At 36.0% G+C, this 17,561-nt stretch overlaps 1 pseudogene; it reads right to left on the reverse strand.

The window, feature by feature from the left end:
* Positions 1–489: 489 nt before the first annotated feature.
* On the reverse strand, positions 490–1,475 carry LOC149223696 (pectinesterase inhibitor 9 pseudogene; annotated as a pseudogene).
* Between the last annotated feature and the right edge of the window lie 16,086 nt (positions 1,476–17,561).

Raw genomic sequence — 17,561 nt, forward strand, 5'->3', positions numbered from 1 at the left:
CCAAAAAATTAAAAGCTGTTATAAAAAAGCAAAATATACCCATTCATTGAGAACTGATTGTTCATGAGGACCCTTGGATTCCCCGATGGAACCCAAACCCACATCAGCCCGGCCCTGCTCGGCGCTTAAATTTTTTACAATATGCTCCATAGGCAGACGTGGGACAACCGAATTTATTTAACGGTGGCTATGTTTTGGGTATTCCCGAGCCCCGTAAATTCGAAAAAAATGATTATGATTATTTTTAATGTCAAATTTTTTTAAAATGAGATACAATCGAACTTTTAAATAGGGTGAACCGGACTTTTGATATTTCCTTTCCAATCTCCAAATTCGCTAACATGTGCGTCCTATGGACAGGTAGACAAGGCCCTATTCATTCATGCCTAAATCGCTCTATCCCACCATTAAAATTCATTCAAGCAACTTCAAAATATCTTATACATTACCGGACAAAATATGCATTCGTTCACAAATTATCCCACTTCATTTATCTAAACTAATATTAATTATATCACCATATTATACAGGTTACAATAAAAGCCCAAAGTTTGGCTTAATGCTATGGTTCCAAACTAAGATTTTATTTAAATTATTATTTTAAGACGGCCTTGAAGGCTTCAAAGCTGCAGGAGTTCCTTATAACTTCCGGTGGAGGCGAATCTGTTGACTAGAGCGAGGGCGTTACTGATCAATTCGCAAACATACTGCACGCGGCCGGTGACCATGGTCGTAACTTTCCCGGTCGCGTTGAGATCCCGAAAGCCGTCGAGGCAAGTGTCCTCGTTGGTGAGGGCAGCGCTCATCCACGTCTCTACGTTGCTCATCTGAATTTTGAAGGTGTTCCGCCTCAGATGCTTCAGCTCCGCCAAAGATTCGCTAATCTGGTCCCTGGCGTCGCCAAAATTCTCCAGACAATCGTCCAGCGCCTCCTTTTCTCTTTCACTCATTCCGGCGCCTCTGGCTCCGAGTCCGGCGGCCCAGACGGAAACGTTGCGAGCATTAATGAGGCTGACAATGACGGCCGCATTCACGAGATCGCTTTGCTTCGGCCTCAGATGTCCCGCGTAAGAAGAAAGCGACGTAACACAGAGCTTCGGATAGAGAGTCACTTTGCACGAAGTTTTGATGAATTCCGCCATGTCCGCGGAATAGTACACGGCATATTTCACGTCCTCCGTTGCCGCTCCTGCTGTGGTTGAAGCGAATGTCACAGCAAATATGATAACAGAAAACATAGCGAATGATAGATCCATGGCAATTCGAACCCTAGTTGATGGCCAATCAGATGTAAGACAAAGCAATTGCAAATGATACAAGAGAATGGTAGTTCTACTGCTTTTCTTTGTTATAAGTAGGGAAGCTATCCACCTTATTGTGGCTTCTGTGTATCCTGTTGTTTTGTCATTGGGCAGCATCCACATGTGGCTGCTTAAAGTACACTGTACTGGATTTTAATAATACCTGCTGGAATCCGCCGGTTTTTAGATTCTTTACTGAGTCAGCTACCTTCTAGAAGGATAAATCCGCTACTATTGCCGAAGTTAATTAGGACAGTGGATGACTAAAAACCTGCATGATCTAGAGCTTGTTGCAGTCATTTGAGAGGGAATTATCAAAAGCTTATCCAGTAATTTCCATATTGAATATATCGCTGCAAATAAATTTCCTTTTCTGCTGGATGGCATCAACGAGCTTTAAGGACGACCTGATTGTGAAACAACATTACTATATTCAACCAAAACCACTTTGAAAAACTAAATCGTTCATTATACACATCATGTACGTAAATATTTGAAGAATAATAATAATAAAGTGGTTGGAATCTTGTATTCGTATGAATAAGGAAAAGTGGTATTACCTAAATTATTATTTGATTTTATAGATAAACAGTTTGAAAATAAAACTAAATTAATATATAAAAATAATCATCTTTATAATAATAATAATAAAGTTGTTGGAATCTTGTATTCGTAGGAATAAAGAAAAGTGGTATTACTTAAATTATTATTTGATTCTATAGATAAAGGGTTTGATTGTATAGATAAAGGGTTTGAAAATAAAACTAAATTAATATATAAAAATAATGATATTTTTAGAATGTGTTAATGGAATTTGTGATTACTTTTGCTACACAATTCAACTCATTATAAAAATTGAACATGAAATTCGTTAGTGCATAATTTTACACTCATTTCTAGGTGAACAATCTCACCATTTAAATTAATTATATATAAAATATCCAATTTTATATATATATATATATATAAATATAATTTTAAAATATTTGAATTATTATGAATTATGAGAAATTCATTAGGGCATAATTTTCCATTGATTTTCCGAGTGAACAATCCCACCATTAAAATTAATTATATATAAAATATCTAATTTCAATTTTTTTAATTATTTTAAAATATTTAAATTATTATGAATTATGAAAAATTAATCATAATTCAATTAATTTGAGTTTGAAAGGGAATTATGGGTCTGAGCGGATCGCTGCACCAATGAACACCTATGTGTCAGTCGGACCGCACTTAGGTCACAAGGGATGGGAGCCACCGAGCAAAAGCAGATCCAATGGCCACATGGTGCCCACGCCTTTAGCAGGTAGGCCCCTAGCCTGAATCCTTCAGCGATCTACGGGCCCGTCCATATTCCTGAGCACAAAGAACCCCATGGGGAAGGAAGATTGTGGAACAACGTATCGAGGGGCAGCGATGGGCTGCAGAGACGGCCACCTGAGCGGATTGACAAGCAAAGGGCGTGCGGAAAACAGAGATGGAGCGCACACGAAAGAGAGAGAGAGGGTTTTTGCAGCTATCTATTATGGGTTGTTTTAGCCCCAAGGTCAAGGGTTTTTCGGCACTCATAGTGTTCGATCTGGCAGACTATACGCCATAGACTCTAAGGTAAGGAACAATTTGCCCTTCTTTGATTTTATTCGCAACCCCGAATCTGGCTACGCTGTATTTGTATGGCCATTAAACGGATCCAGGCTGATCTATCCCACCATGGAAGGCAGTAATATTCTTAGATCCGTTAATGACCTAATAGATCATGCACTCAGAGCACTGAGCAGCCCACACAAAGTCTAGATTTGTGGGCATACAATCGCCAAGACACCTCTCTGTTCTGAATCACAGGCCCAAATTGCAAAAGAAGGCCTAAAAGGCAAGTTGAACAGTGGTGATCTAGTGGTTTGGAATAGGACGACCAGGGCAACAGATCGAAGTCATTCTTAGATGGATCAATACCCTACAGTGACAAATTTCACACAGTTCTTCATCAAAACACCGGAAGGCAGTCATTATTGCTTGAGGCTTTGGAAGGGCTGCAGGATCTAGGATCTAAGGCATAAAATATAGAGCCTCTTGGTATACCAGTACATGGGCAAAATCTGATTTACATGGGACATAGCTTACAGGACAACTACACCCTTCAGGATTACAACATAAATATAGACTCGACCATCATCATCAATCTCCATTTGCAAGGTGGATTTTTAGGAACCATCTCAAAGAACACAGGCTCCTTCAAAGATGCAGTCAAGGGTGAAGGGAAATCGCAGACCAATCCTGCAATAGCCCCTAAACTTCCTCGACCCTACATTGTAAAATAAAAACCTCAGAATCCTGCTCTCACCATTGCAATGCCCGAGGTAAATTCTTTGTTCTCAGATCTATATTCCCACTCAGTTATCCGTAGATTTAATGGTTTCTCGCCTAGATCTAATATTTTTCACCATTGGATTCACACTACATGGACACCAAACTGCGAAATATACTTATGCCCTGAGGGTTTTTTTATAGTAAGATTTAATACAAAACAGGAGAAGGAATATAACCTCAACAAGGGGTCATGGTTCTGGGGCAGCGTAGGGCTCTTCATGACCCATTAGTTTCTAGATTTTGATGCCAACACAATGGTGGTATCAAAAATGGCAGTCTGGGTTAGGTTGCACAACCTTCCATTACACTTCTGGCACCACAAGGTTTTAATTGCTATAGGGAACACTTTGGCAAAATTCTAAAGACTAATGGAGACAGACTCACAAAGGGTATATTTACCTTTGCTAGAATTTGTATTGAAGTAGATCTCAATAAGAAACTACCACAAAGTATAACACTAAATTTCAATAATACACAGTGGATACAACCTTTGGACTATGAAAATACAGTGTTTCGATGCCATGGATGTCTACAAACAGGCCACCTCCTCAGTGCTTGTCTACAGGCAAGAAACATCCCCTAATGGAACAAATAGCAACAGAGGAAGCCTAAAGAATGGCAACACACAGAGCCACTGGATGAAGAAGAAGACACAATAGAGACTATAGAACATAAAGTAGAAATGGATGAACAAAAAGTCCAGAACAACACACTAAAAGAAGAGGAAGCCCACAGTAAGAATAGATCATCTGCATATGCTCTTTAGCATCTACAAAATGTAATTTTGTCTTATGAATAAAATTACCACTTTTTTCAGAGGAAAAAAGATAATATTAATCATAATTTTTTAGTTCCATATTTTTAGAGCTATTAATATTTTATTAAATTATTAAGATAATAATTTAAAACTAAAATATAAATGTAAAGAAAGATGTTTTGTAAGTTATGAATATAAAAATTATGATAAGATAATTTGATATTAAAAATATTAATGATCAAAAATAATAAATATATTTATAATATTTAAAATTAATGTATATAATAATATAAAATTGAATTTATTAATAATAAATTAAAAAATCAAAATCATTATTATTGAAAATGTTAAATATTAAGTATCATATAATAAATTAGTCATTACTTTACTATTATTTTTATCTATCTTGTGGATGGGATGAAAATAAAATAATACCCAAATGACCGACAGGACCAACTTCAATTAACTAGTCTAAGAGGCTGATAATTTTGATCCACCAATTTTATATTAATGTAATGGTTGAGAAAATTAATGAATGTTTATCATGTTACTTCATATTTTTCATAACTAAGTTTGTTCAACAGTAGCTAGAGGAGCCCTCTAACTGTTTCATATCTTACAACAATGGAGCCACATACCATGCTAGACAAAATGGTATAGATTATTGTTTCACATTCTAGCAGCACAGGTAGAAGTGGTCATTCTAAAATTTTGAAAAGTTTGGAAAATTTTGAAAATTTAACTAAAATGCATTGGATTTTCTTTATCCCTTAGATGTCCAGAATCTGTAATCCATACAGACACTTAGGCAATAGAGACCCTAGCAAATACAGTTTTCCTTTCTCAAGTATGCTATGCTTTATGTTTAGCGTCTTGGTCTGTGGAGGGTTTTTTTACACCCTGGGCATAGTTTCGTGACCAGACCCAGACCTAGTAGCATTGGCAAAAGCATAAGCATATAGAGCGCATTGATTTCTAAAACCATGTAGAGCGAATGTACAATACAATTCCAGTGCAATTTATTTATCTTTTTAATAGGCGAGGTAAGCGGCCCAGCTGAGGATCCAGCTCAGCCTCATTCTCAGGAAGCCTCTGAATTCGACCTTGAGACGTAATGGGGTGAAACGCCAACTAACGCATCTATGATATACAAAAAGCTTTCTTTAGAGAACCAGACCCAGACTGTCACGCCCCCAACCCTACGGTGGTCTTTCAACCGTGACGGTGAGGTGCGGCACCACCGTGCACTTTCTTTTCACCAATACTTATGCACATGGACTACACCTAATTCACTTGTCCTTACTTAGTTTGTGTTTCGCAACCAAGTAAAATGCATTTATCCTTTATACTTAATGAAGGCCATACTCATTCATTATCCAAATGCAATTAAACCGAGAACAATAACAATTGCACACAAGTATAAAGGGAGGGGCAACTCCCGAACAAGTCTTCCCAACAATAATATATTATAACAGTTTGTCAATAATACATCATACAAGTGTGCTTGACAGACTTCAAGCCAACACTTAGAAATATTTACAATCAAGGCAAAGACAGCCTTTTACAACTATGTGCCAACCTCTTACGGTAGGAGGGTGCTCACCCGAGACACCAAGAACTCCTCCTTTCGATTCTGCACAAAACTGCCTTACAACCGTACTCTGTCAACCTACAATCAGCTCCCGGTAAAACTGCGCACTCCTTCTCTTAAGCGCATGAGATATGCGCACTTGCTGCGCCCCTTTTACCCCTTGCTCGATGTAGAAGAGATAGCGAAGTTCGTTGATGAACTGTCGTGCAAATGAGCTCAAGCCTCATCGTATATATACACAATCTGCGTGTAGTTTGGAAGGGGTGTCCAGCCTTAAGGCCGACCACATAACCAACACTTCAACGCCCCAAACGTGCCCTCATACAAGTCGGCTCAACTCCATTTGGCAACGCATATAAATAGAGCCTCAACACTTAGTTTATTTTCAAGTGTTGCTCGCTTATGTCGCATTTTGTCAGATTCTTTCGTCGCAAGTGGCTCGGATGTTCATCGCATAACCACGCCCGCCCTTCGCACTGTCCGCCCGCTCGTTGTGCACAGAGCGCCCGCTCGTCATGCAAGGGGCGCCCGCCCGTCGTGTGCCTGCCCGAGTCGCAAAGGCCTTACATCCTCCTCCACCTGAAATCGTTGTCGTCCTTGACAACATACCATCCCGGTAGCTCTCCACCAAGATCATCATCAACCACGATGTAGATTCCTTCATATAAGGCAAACATCCCTGCAACATATATAAAGCTCCATCTCCATCATGTCACACCTTAGCAACCAATTGTCACCAAGATACTCCATACTAATGTATGTCATAGATGTCCATGATCATCAACCACCCTGTCACAATTTCCCCATGCTGCTCTCCACCATGGAAGGTTACTCCCTCCAACTCAAGCTACATGTCTACCGCAACAATGTGTCAACTCCACCATGTCATCATCTCCATGTGCAAAGCTGCCCATGATACACCAACAAGAAGTCATCTCAATCCATGATGATCAATCATCATGTGTCGCTCCCATGTGAACTACTGTCACGATACTCCAACATAATGCCAACATATCTCTGTACACTACTAGTCCCCACGTTTGAACTAGTCGGGTGATCAGTCCAACTGTCACGCTCAAACTATGAGAATGCACATCCTCATGTCACCACCAGTCAGTTCTCGAAACATACTGCCACATCCTGAACTCGATCAAGAATCCATTCAAGTAAGTAAACCCATGCTCAGGTCCATGAAGTAATCCTCATCCCAACTGCAACATGTCATCCATGATGTTTGGTGTTAATGTGCTATACAAGGTCAGCCACATCTACTCCAACATCATCCATATGTGTGTCTCTTTCATGTGAAGAGACCATCTTATCAAATTCTAACTTCCCATGTCACATCAGCAACTCCGTCTGCACAACACCTTTGCCTTGGCACTCCTCATTGGATGCCCATAAGTGACATCTCTATAAGTGCTCCACATAATGTCCCTGCATAAGACTGCCATGCTCCATGTCTCCAACCTAATGTCCATGACTATGTTGTCCATGTAGTCCAACCAAGTAGACACATCACAACATCTAGTCATCTCACCCAAGTATCCAACTTCCGGTTTAGTGAACTCGGTCACCCAACCATCTCATTTGTCATAAAGAAGCCTCCTCTAAGGCCCCTTGTAAAGTTGATGTGGTTCCTCCCTACCAAGGCCTCCACACCAACCTTCCTCCAAGGTTATCTATAGAGAAAGGAGGGCCAGGAAGTTTCCTCCCTGACTCTCATCCACCCATGTGTCGGATTGATGTTGTGTCCTCAAGTATCTATGCACAACTCCAATCTCTTCACATGTACACCCAAGCTCACCTAGCTTGTTCCTTGTAAATTGAAAGTCATATATGCCCATAGCATACCTGCAAAAGTCCACTATCCCAGCAGGATCTCTACCCTCATAACCTTCATCAACCACTGCCTCTGAAGTAGCACTCGGGCTCTCTTCATTTGTAGCTCCATTGTGAAGATCATTAGTAGAAGATGCTCCCACTAAGTGTCTCCATGTTCGTGAGGTTTCCTTCTCACTTCCTTCATTCTTTTTCCCAGCTCTTGCAACGAAGTCAACAAGATTCCTTTCCTTTGTTGTTTGAACCACACTCCCAAGTCCTCTTTGCTCCACATCTTCATGTTTCACATTCGGATCTTTGGGATACAAAGTCATAGAAGCCATCCTTGGTCTATACCCCAAGCAACCTCTTCTATTCATCGGTACCATCATGTTCTTCCCACCAGTTGTGATCAAGAGAATGTCCCGGGTCACCATTGGTATGGCTTGTGCAAGCTCCATAAAGTCCAGCCCCAACACCATAGAATGATCATCCATGTCCACAACTCTCAAGTCCAACTTCCCGAACCATGATCCTACTTTCACCTGAGTGTCTTTCAACACACCATCAACAACTCTAATGGAAGAGTTAACTGCTTTGAAAGCACTACATTCCCTCTCCATCTTTGCTTTCTTCCCAAAAGACTTTGTTGCCTTCCTACTCACGAAGCTATGAGTAGCCCCCGTATCAACCAAAGCTGCAAATCTCTTGCCCTTCACGGTCACCTGCACAAAACTTAACTTCAAGGAACCATCTTCCTCTATCGGTTTTGTCTTGCACCTTATCTCAGCAACCTTCTTCAAGAATTCGGCCTCAGAAGTGTCAATAGGCTTATGTTCCTTCTTGACATTCCTCTTAAGATACCTTACTTCCTTGCTTGGCTCTTCTAGGGAACTCGGCCCTGGTCTGGCTTGCCTTGCTTCAAGCCTTCCTTCCACCGTGTTCTGCTCAAGTGCACCAACCAAGTGTCCATCGACCAAGTTCATGGAACTAAACTTCCAAATGTCCTCTGGATGCTCTCGGTAGTGAGTTCCCAACTTGTCAATGTAGTCGAGCTCTTCCTACTCAATCACAACAACCTTCTTACCAAGAAGCTTCTTCTTTATTTCTTCCTCAATTTGCTTGATTTCGGCTTCCACTTTGGCACTTTCCTTCCTCAACCGGGCTCTTTCATCAAAGAGCTCTTGAAGACCAAGTCCACTTCGTTGGATCTCCTCATCAAGTTCATTGAGTTCAACATTTGTTGTACTTCCGCATTGGCTCCTAAGTTCTTCAAGTTCTCTCCTTAGTTCCGAATATCTTTCTCGAATCTTCATGTTCTCAGCTTGCATCGCAACCCAGTTAGAACTCCATCGACTCATGTGTTCCAATACTTCGTACCGGAGAGCCTTAACCACATTATGGCTGGATTCATCATCATCCACCATCACTTCCTTTTCAGCCTTCTCCATATTCACCAAGTCACCTACAATTAGAACCAATCCTTGTTCCACTTCGTGTGAAACGGTTTCCTTCACCTGCAAGAACTTGTCAAGAGCAACCCTGCTCAATAGCTCTTAGACCACTTGTCAAATGCTTCAACACCTGAACCTGTTCACGAGCTCTGATACCAACTGTCACTTTAGTGAAGTTGTGTAGCAGCTTCAATACCGGATCAGCTGCTCTGATACCACCTGTCACGCCCCCAAGCCTACGGTGGTCTTTCAACCGTGCCGGCGAGGTGCAGCACCACCGTGCACTTTCTTTTCACCAATACTTATGCACATGGACTACGCTTAATTCACTTGTCCTTACTTAGTTTGTGTTTCGCAACCAAGTAAAATGCATTTATCCTTTAAACTTAATGAAGCCCATAGTCATTCATTATCCAAATGCAATTAAACCGAGAACAATAACAATTGCACATAAGTATAAAGGGAGGGGCAACTCCCGAACAAGTCTGCCCAACAATAATATATTATAACAGTTTGTCAATAATACATCATACAAGTGTGCTTGACAGACTTCAAGCCAACACTTAGAAATATTTACAATCAAGGCAAAGACAGCCTTTTACAACTATGTGCCAACCTCTTACGGTAGGAGGGTGCTCACCCGAGACACCAAGAACTCCTCCTTTCGATTCTGCACAAAACTGCCTTACAACCGTACTCTGTCGACCTACAATCAGCTCCCGGTAAAATTGCGCACTTCTTCTCTTAAGCACATGAGATATGCGCACTTTCTGTGCCCCTTTTACCCCTTGCTCGATGTAGAAGAGATAGCGAAGTTCGTTGATGAACTGTCGTGCAAATGAGCTCAAGCCTCATCATATATATACACAATCTGCGTGTAGTTTGGAAGGGGTGTCCAGCCTTAAGGCCGACCCCATAACCAACACTTCAACGCCCCAAACGTGCCCTCATACAAGTCGGCTCAACTCCATTCGGCAACGCATATAGATAGAACCTCAACACTTAGTTTATTTTCAAGTGTTGCTCGCTTATGTCGCATTGTGTCACATTCTTTCGTCGCAAGTGGCTCGGATGTTCGTCGCATAACTGCGCCCGCCCTTCGCACCGTCCGCCCGCTCGTCGTGCACGGAGCGCCCGCTTTTCGTGCAAGGGGCGCCCGCCCGTCGTGTGCCTGCCCGAGTCGCGAAGGCCTTACACAGACCCTCCTTAAGGCACATTAAAATATTCTTTAAATCATATTCTAGTCTTCGTTACACTTTACATATTAACATCTCCGCATTACATTTTTGTTTTATAGCGGCTAAATAAGACAATTATTCAAATCAAAAGTAAAAACGTTGAGGACAATTTTTATACTAGGGTTATGATTATATTTATTTTATAGCAGGTAAATAAAACAATTATTCAAATGAGAGGTAGCAACGTTGAGGACAGTTTTGATACTGTCGTAAAGAAAATCATATGCATTAGAGAAAGGTCCATTGAAACAAAGAAGTGTGAAGCGTAAAGAAAATCATATGCACGAGAGAAAGGTCCATTGGAACAAACGTGTGTGAAGCCCAAACTACTTTATTGGCAGGTACCTAGGATTTGGCTAATTGACAGAGGCCAATTTCGAATTTCATGATTATGTTTATTTTAACATTAGTTTCTAAAAATAAAATATAATCAAAATTTTAAAGAGGAAATGGGTCTGTGTTATTTCCTTGTCAAGCATCAAATTGCCATAGACATGCACGTGTGTTCTCAAGTGAGCTAAATAGGTCCATTTTATGTACAGAAACCATGACCTTGATCCAATTTTTTTGCTTGTCCATGAATAGATAATTCAGTTTAGTGATTGTGATAACGGATATTATTTTTTGGTTGGTATAATAAGATGTTATTTTTTTATCTAGTTTTAAATTTTATTGGGGTATTTTTGACCTACTACGGTAATGAATATAGGTTTTATAGGCATTGGGATATTATCTCCTCCACCTTGTTTCAAATCTCATGGGGGGAATCTTTGACCTCTTGTGATAAGGTGTAGGCATGTTATCCACTCCATCCACTTTCAACTCCCACATAGGGACATATTTGGTCCCTTGTGATAAGGTTCAAGGAGTAGGCTCCCTCACCCTCTTAATTCCTGATATGTGTGGTTTATTCCTATTGTTGCTATTGGATATACTCTTAGTATTATAGGGGTAAAGACAAAGTTTAATCTTGGAGATACCTCAAATTACTCCAACCAAAATTGTTAGACTAAAAACCTATATGATCTTAAGGTTATTGCAATCATTTGAGAAGAGATAGACACTGATTATTAAACAACATTATAATAAACAACCCACTATTAGCAGAGTTTATTAAATTCACTTATCAAAAAACATATTGAAAAAATAAATCATTCATTATACGTATCATTGAGCTGAGATGTTCATTCTAGAGCTCAATATGAGGGGATGTGTAAGTTTGTATGTCGTTCCCCTTTAAAATAAAAATAAAAATAAAAATTATGTTCTAAATAGAAAAATAATGTCTGTTATAATTTAAAAAAAAATGAATATTAGAAGTAAAAAATGTGTGAATCATATTTAAATCTTATACTTTTCAAAAATATTTCAACAAGAAACTTAAATAAGCTATTTAAAATCTATGTTAACTAATTTATGTTGATATCAACTTCGGATATATCTATATATAGAAAAAAGAAATTAAGTTTTTATGGTTAAAATTTTTGTTTGGTCCTATATATAGTCTATGTAGCATTCAAAAAATCAATTTAAACAATGAAAAATAACATATTGTATTTTGCACTCTAAAAAAATTTGCACTTATTTGATCTCTCAACTCAGGTTAGATCTGTAATTAAAATAAATCTATACTCATATATTAAATTATATGAAAAGAATAATAATAAAGTTATTGAATCTTGTATAAATAACTTCAAAAAAAAATAAATGAATAAAAAAATGCCATTTAATATATTATAAATATTTATAATATTTTTTTTTTTTTTTTTTTATATTTATAATATTTTAATTTTTGTTTTCAAATATGTTACGGGAATATGTAATTAGCTTAGTCATGAGTTTGAACTTGAATGCTACACAATTCAACCCATCATAAAAACTGAAAAAAAAAATATTAGTACATAATTTTATATTAATTTTGTACAATTCTAAATTATATAAATATCAATATAAATTTATAATAATAATAATTTTAAATCTAAATATTTACCAATATTCATAATAATTTTAAATTTAAATATAAATATATTGAAAAAAAAAGATTTTTGTAAATTATGAATATCAAAAATATTATAAAAATATTTTGATATTGGAAATATTAATAATAATGAAAAAATATTAAATATATTTATAATTTTTAATATGAAGATTGTGAAAAAATTTTGTTATTATAAAAAATTAATTTTAAGTTCTAAAAATAAAATAAAATAAAATTTACTACTAATAAATTAAAAAATTTAAATCATTATTATTGAAAATGATCAATATTAAATATTATAGAGTAAATTAATCATTATTTCTTTTTTCTTTTTATCATATTTATTAGATGAAAATAAAATAATATTCAAATTACATAGAGGACCAACTTCAATTAGCTCATGTAGGATTTAGAGATTAAGACATTTTAGAGGCTGATTTTTTTTATCCATCAATTTTATATAAATGTAATTGCTATAGAAATTAATGAAAGTTTATTATGTTAATTCATGTTTTCCACAGCTAAGCTTATTATAACAAACCAGAAAATATACACGCAAAGCCTCTTATGCAAGAATGAATACATTCACATGCAATACCACCAAATGTATATTGAAAATGTGTGGCCTTTCCTTTCATCAAGAAGTAGAAATTCTCCAATTGGACTTATTCCTTCAATGTTTGACCATGTTGTATTTGCATAAGCCTCTAATTATTTGCACTCATTACATTAATTCAATTGAAGCCAATTGCAACATAGAATACTTGTTTCATATCCAAAAGTAGGGCTACCTAGCTTTCACTAATTTTCCACAAGAGAGAGGTAGTCATTTAGCACCACAAGTTAGACCAATGATACCAACAATTACAATGGCCATGTAACTAATTGTACTTACAAAATTATTTTAGAGGTTCACACTTTAATGTGGATCTTTGTGTCTAACTCCGATAAACTTATTCACAAATTTAATTTCATTCAAAAATATCATGTAACACCTTTTTCCCACATCTACCCAGCAACCCTCCTCCCACATTTTATTATATCTATTAAAATAGGATAATTTTAATAATAATGAATTAAATAAAATTCTATCTTTTATTTTTTTTAATATTAAATAAAATTTAATTGATGATTGCATTTTATATTTCTTAAATATACCATATATAATCATGGTTTGCCTCAATCATTAATTTAGTCATGCATATTATATCACATGTAGTAAATCAGTTTTCCTTAAATCAGTTTTCGCTATGGTGTCGATTAATGCTGACGATATGAAATATATTAGTTTAACGCATATGGCATCATTGGCCCAAAAGTGTGTAATAAAATCAAGCTGAAACGTGAGAATCATGTATCCCTATCTTTGAAAATACTTACATCTTATGTTCAAACAACCAATAACTTCAAACGTGAGAATCACGTGCTATCCTTATGTGACTTACCCATTCCGAATTTCTGAAAATTGACACTTCAGCAAATATGATTTACAATCTCACTGATTCTTGTTTTATCTTTCTTTTCCACATTTTTAAAAAACGATTTGGGATATGTTCGAATTTTTTGAGAAATTCTGAACATTTCTTTTCGAACGAAACTGATATGATTATGTGGGGTCGAACGAAACTGATAAAGTGTCCAGCAGTCAATAAAAGAAATAAGGAATAAGATTCGGAGGAAGCTAAGCAGCAGTAACAAATTTTATATGTCAAACCTTCATCACAGACAGATATAAACAAGTAGTAACAAGTTATAAATGGAAAACAGTAAGTCCCATGGAGATACGCAATGTGAATGTCTAAAAGGTGAATTGTCTAATAACTATTTTTGAATTTTTCCTATCATTTAGAAAAAATGAATTTTTTTTACTTTTCCTTTATAAGCAAACTTGTTCAAAAGCAAACTTGCTTCAAAATCTAGCTTCATCTATTTTATTTAAAAAAAAAATGATTAATATTTAAATTTCACTGAAAGTTATGAATACTCTTTTCTTATATTTAAGATTAGCGAAATGCAGCAGAATCCTCTCATATATACAAAAGAAGAATGAAGCGTAGCAGTTTTCTTCACTGGAATAGATTTTGATTCTCAAATAAAGTTTGTATACATTTGATCATTCTACCAACGTTTCCATGGCCAAGCAACTTAATGGAAGTGCTTTATTAAATATTTCAATGCTTTTTTGACCATTAAAAGTATTGCATGCACAACATTTTTAAATTTGATTCATATGCTATATAGTTTAAACTTTTCCTAATAAATATGAAATACTTTTTATTGTGATATGATTATGTCATTCAAATATTTCCTATCATGTTATTAAGTGTTTTGTTAATAATAAAATGTAACATGTATTTTGATCTTAATAAAATATACTATATTTTAATTTCCAAAATAGATTTTATATCAAAATTTTATTTTAAAAATTATATTAAGAATATTATTTAAATATTTTAATTATAATAAAGTATATTGGCACTTTAATTTTTTAATTTTTAAACTTATTGTAATCATAACAAAGTACATTGGCATCTTAATTTCTAAACTTAAATTTTTGAGTTATAGTTTTACCTTAAAAGAATATATTAGAAAATAAATGAGAAAATTTATGCCTAAATTAATTTAAATATTATTAGTATAAATTGTGATAATAATAATTATTATTTAATAAATTTTATTTTATTTTTTTAATATTTAATCTCTATAAATAAAATATAAATATTATTATATTATAAATATACAAAATTCATATAGTTTAAGTACGAAAAGAATAACATTTTTATTAATTTAATTTTTTGCCTATAGAAAAACATATATTTTTAAAAAACTATATGAAATGATCTATATTTTGAAGAGCAATATCGTTACCGAGTCACTTACCTTCCAAGAGGATAAATCCGCTAATATTGCGGAAGTTAATTAAGACAGTGGATGACCAAAAACTTGTATGACCTTAAGATTGTTGCAGAAATTTGATAAGGAATTATCAAAAGCTTATCCAGTCATTTCCACATCGAGTAGGCAAACAAATCCTGTTCTGCTGGATGGCATCGACAAGGTTTAAAGACGGCATTGATTATTAAACAACATCATTATAATCAACCCACTATTAGCAGAGTTTATTATAATGACTTATCAAAAAGTTAAAACACTTCGAAAAAATAAATCATTCATTTATGCGTATCATGTACTTAATCTATTTGAAAAATAATAATAATAAAGTCGTTGTAATCTTGTATCTGAGTTTCAAAAGAAATAGGTGAATAAAGAAAAGAGGCCTTGGGTGTATTTTAAATATTTGAATTTCTTAATTAAAAAAATATTCTGAAAATAAAACTAAATTGATATATAAAAATAATAATTTTTTTTCGAATGTCTGGAAGGAATTTGTAATTAGCTTTGGACTTGTGTTTGAATCCCATTTCTATACAATTCCACCAATCATAAAAATTGAACATAAAATTTATTAGTGTATAATTTTACACTAATTTTCCAAGTCAACAAACTCACAATTCAAATTAATTATATATAAAATATAAATTTTCAATTTTTAAAACAATTTTAATATTAATTTTTTTTGATCAAGTGAGAGTAGGTCCTTTTATTAATCTGTAAAAAGTACATAATATACATAAGGCAGCACTAGCTACAAAGGAGTTGTGGCTCACACAATCGCTTATCCAAGCGTGTGGAGAAACTAAGGGACAACCCACTCTTGAGGCATCAATTGGGACAACTAGTGAAATAGAAACCTTCTATCCTCACTGTCGAGCCACAAAAAAACCTTTATAATCGTGCCGAAGGCCCACGAACCGTGCCGAGGCCCACAAAACAATGCCAAGTAACCACTCATAACCTCCGTAGAACATGAAATCCTGAAGACCGTGCGATCAGCTTTTAAAGATCCAACGATCAAGAGGCGATATCAGGTTGTCACCATGCTTACCCTTTATCCATTCAAACAGACCCAAAAAGAAAATGTGCCATCTCTCTAATCTATTTCGGGTTTGAATGAAGAGATAACCCATGAGCAGTTTAATTGCCCGAAATCTACCGAATGCAAGAGACCGCAAAAGATGTATGCAACTAGCTCGTAACATAATTGCTCTTACGGACCCAAAGCATAAATAAGTCACTGCCTAAATGAATTTTGGGTCCGTTTGGAAAATTAATGGTCTTGCAAATTACTGCCCAAAATCCATAGGATGACTGCGATCTCATCAACATGCCCACACATTAACTACGCAAACAACCCAAAGAATTAATAGGCCATATTCAATGCATTTCGGGTCCATACAAAGACTTAACCTGTATGTAGTTTCCCACCCAAAAACCATAGGATTATAGAGTTCAGGGTGCAGTTTCCCACCCGAAAACCAAAGGAAAACTTTAGTCGGGTGCCTGTCATCTTGCTCACACTTTACCATATGCTACTTCCCCGTGTTGACCAAAACTCCTCTGTTTCCATCAGTCTTCACTCTACTTATTTCTAATGCTGTAAAAGTACTCCCTGTCTAAGGTCGTCTGTCTATGACAATATTCCCGCAATCATCCTTGGGGAGTCCCCATCCAGTCATATTTTTTATTGCTTTTGGAATAGAGTACTCCTTTGTTTGCCAAAATATTCGCTCACAAGTTGGTTGTTCGGCACACATGAACAAAACTAAGGGTTCTCATGGTTCACAGGTGGGATTGAATAGGTTGATAGACCTACAGTAACCGCCAGTGTTTTGACACTTTTTCTGGTGTTGAGCCATTGCATATTTTCTTGACTGAATTAATTATCAATTCAGAATCAACTTCAATGATGGTATTATGTAAATTTGAGTCCATCAAGATTTCTAGGCATTGCTCAAGGGCCATGAGCTCTGCCATATTATTAGTGGCCTTCCCCAAATGACTATGAAAAATGGCTTTTATGAAACCCTTTTCATCTCTTATTACTCTGCCATAACGAGCCATACCAAGGTTTCCTTTAGAGGCCCCATCTATATTGCATTTCATAAAACCATGAGAGGGAGGTTACTAGAAGTCCTTATCAGCTGTTA

Source organism: Pinus tabuliformis, chromosome Q (genome assembly GCF_031772625.1).
Source record: "Pinus tabuliformis cultivar Carrire ecotype Pingquan chromosome Q, CPIR1, whole genome shotgun sequence".
Taxonomy (NCBI): domain Eukaryota; kingdom Viridiplantae; phylum Streptophyta; class Pinopsida; order Pinales; family Pinaceae; genus Pinus; species Pinus tabuliformis.